Genomic DNA, 2042 nt, shown 5'->3' on the forward strand with positions numbered 1-2042 from the left:
GGATGGTGACTGGGAGAGGGAGGGTGAGCAGGTATCCAGTTAGGAGTTCTTGGGAGGGGGTTTGCAGGCAGCAGGGTGAGAAAGGGTGTTTATTTGAGGCCCCCCCCCCCCCCCCATCCCCCACAAGGCTGTTCAGAAGCCTAGCAGAGGTATTCCCGTGTCTTAGAGCACGCAAGGTCCTCCACTGCACTCACAGCCATGCCATTTTACTTTGCCTTTCTCTAACACAGGTGCCACTCTTAAGGAAGGCTACAGCCTTGGAATCAGGATGAAGCTGGAGCCTGAAGGAGCCAGGCACACTCAGGAAAGGGCAAGTAGCTGCCTTGCAGGGATTTGGCCCACATAACTCTGGACTCACACTTTGGTTTTTGGTTTCTTTATTGCAGCTGACCGCGAGGCTCACAGGCCATCACAGAGCCTTCCGAAGCAGACTCATTTCAGGTGCAGCGTGGATTCCCTTCACCGATCATCCAAAAGATAAGTCGGGGGCCACGGCCTGGAGATGGGAGTGTATCAGGTTGGGAGTTTTTGCGCCAGATTTAAAAATTGGCAGTGGGAAAAGCAATCTTGTCCAAGGGCCTCTTAGGACAGCTAAAGGGAGCGGCTCTACTTTTGATGGCAGATGTCAGGCGGGCAGTGCAGAACAGCTCCGGTCTGTGTCCTGTTGTCCAGTGTTCTGTGTTCCCTAGTGTGTCTTTGGGGTCCCTTTTGCCTTCTCCCCTCACCACAAGCATGATGTGTTGTGTTTCACGTCCCCCTGTTTGTCACGTTCTGTGTCATGGGTGTGTGCACACATTTGTGCCGGAGCTGTTCTGCCCTGCCGCATGTCCTGGTGGAATCGGAGGCGTCTCGGGGGCTTGTAATTTGTAATGTGGGGTGTAGTTGGACTCTAGGTGGGATTTGTAGATGGACACGAGATGCCTGGAGCCCATAAGTTATCCTGCAGCCCTTTCAGTTTTATCCTAACTCTCTTTCAGATGCAGAAGGATAGAATCCAGGGCAGAGGCCCCCATCCCAGGTGAGGGGATTCGCCCAAGCAGGTCAGTCACTGTTTTCCTTGGTAGAGGAAGCATAAATGATGGCTGTCACAGCTCTGTTGCCTTTCCTTTTAGGAAGTCAAGGCAGAGAGCTGCAGTCCAGGCCAGCGGGCAAGGTGAGCATTGTGTACCGTACACAAGCAGTCTTATTTTGAGGTCTCAGTTTCTGGTGCAGCTCTAACTATTTCCTCTTGTTTTTTTTTTTTTTTTTATTTTTATTATTTTAGGTGGTCCACTTGCGATCTATCCTGGCCGAGCATGCTCATGCCAGGTGGGTGCAAGCTTAAGGTATCGGTGTGGCATACTTGTCACAGCAGGGAGGTTGTGTTTTCCCAGTATCTCAGCATGCTTTTTTGCTTTGTTTCCTTGCAGGTGCTGTCGCTGCCCTAAGCATGACCAAGGAACAGAGGAGGGCAGGTGAGTCGTTGTTTAGGCAGGGTGAGTCATAGGGGAGTGTTATGCAGCAGCACGCTAAGCGTGTACATTTTCTTTTTGCAGGTGTCTTCTGGGATGCCTCCTGAGTGAAATCAAGTTTTGAGGTGAGCTGGGGCTGCGGTGCGGAGGAGTTCCAGGGATTACTGTTTTTGAGGGCAATAGTCACATTTTCTGTTGTATCTTAGGTACCCTGAGCAGGCTCGTAGCCATAGCTGGGAAGCAGCAGCACCGAATCACACACATCGAGAACATCTCAACGCGCACGTCCGACCGAGGATGGATTTTGTCCGCTCGTCTTCCAAAAGCTAAGTGTCGGGGCGCCGGTCGGGAGAAGGGGAAAAGCCTTTCCTATCACAGGGGGAAGTTTCATGTCAGCTTAGCTGAGAGGTCTGTAGTGGGATGGGCTCTTTGCAATTAACGAGAGAGGGTTTGTCCTCAGCCTCACGAGAGCCTTTGCCGGGCAGGGCAGTTCCGACCCATCTCCACGTTCTCGTGGACTTTGCGTCGTCAGCTTTCCTCGACTAGGCATAGTCACGGCCGTTTCCCCCGAGGGGCTCGCCTTCGGGTCCG

General features: G+C 52.6%; 1 long non-coding RNA gene across 1 annotated transcript; it reads left to right on the forward strand.

Annotated features, from left to right (window-relative positions):
- The first annotated feature begins 959 nt into the window (after positions 1-959).
- Positions 960-1457, forward strand: LOC134420578 (uncharacterized). Its single transcript, XR_010028392.1, has 4 exons — positions 960-1040; positions 1113-1153; positions 1265-1308; positions 1410-1457. It is a non-coding gene; the product is annotated as an uncharacterized LOC134420578 (long non-coding RNA).
- The last annotated feature ends 585 nt before the right edge of the window (positions 1458-2042 follow it).

This window comes from Melospiza melodia, chromosome 7 (assembly GCF_035770615.1).
Source record: "Melospiza melodia melodia isolate bMelMel2 chromosome 7, bMelMel2.pri, whole genome shotgun sequence".
Taxonomy (NCBI): domain Eukaryota; kingdom Metazoa; phylum Chordata; class Aves; order Passeriformes; family Passerellidae; genus Melospiza; species Melospiza melodia.